Source organism: Pollicipes pollicipes, unplaced genomic scaffold, assembly GCF_011947565.3.
Source record: "Pollicipes pollicipes isolate AB1234 unplaced genomic scaffold, Ppol_2.1 Scaffold_5724;HRSCAF=6776_pilon_pilon_pilon, whole genome shotgun sequence".
Lineage (NCBI taxonomy): Eukaryota > Metazoa > Arthropoda > Thecostraca > Pollicipedomorpha > Pollicipedidae > Pollicipes > Pollicipes pollicipes.
In genome coordinates this window covers 20,092,439-20,093,286 of record NW_023596746.1, presented here as the reverse complement: position 1 = coordinate 20,093,286, position 848 = coordinate 20,092,439, and positions in this window count along the sequence as shown.

Below are 848 nucleotides of genomic sequence, written 5' to 3'. Positions count from 1 at the left end.
GCAGCCAATACAGAAGTGTTTGGTGACGAAATTCTGCCCTCTGGAGATGTTTATCATGCACACCCATTACTTGTCTCGCATTTTAATCTCGTAAATCGGTGGGCATGATTGATATTCATATTTAGGGGGTGAGTGGGATGACTCTGTCTGCCAGCAGACCACGCAAAAGGTACTGACTTTTGTTGTGGGGAACAGGAAGAAGTCAGTAAGTCTCCTGTGGGCCAAGTAATTGCTTACCTTACCTGCTTCCAACACATGAGTGGTAACCAGAGTTAGCCATTTTTTGTTTTAATCCATCGAGTTTTGTCTTAAGACGAATTATGATGCCGCAAGGCAAGCAATGGGCTCATTTTGTTCCATATTCTCGGTTATTTGCCCCAAATTTCTGAAAGTGATCCCTCATGGCTGCTTTAACCAGATGTTTTCTATAGTTGTCATGGGTTGCTGACCGACAAATGACTGTACTGTACATATGCACTATAGTTTTAACACAGGGATATTCTAAGATGCATAGCAATTATAACATGAGTTGAATATTAGTATGTAACAAATAGTCAGACCACTCCATTTAAAATGTGAAGCCAACATCCCAAACTTTGTCATTAGATAATAATAACCAAGCCTAAATGGATGCCTTTGCTGCGGCTGAAAAGGCAAGCAGCAATACTGGCATGGTCATCGAAAAGTTATGCTACTTTTGGAGAAGAGAGATTGTTTTGTGAAGCATACCCATGATTGCCCTTGACATAGGTTAACCATGACAATCAAAATAAGCTGTTCAAAGTGAAATAAAATGCTTTAATTTGTGCGTTGTCATTTTGTTTCGTGTCAACAAGTATTCACAAATG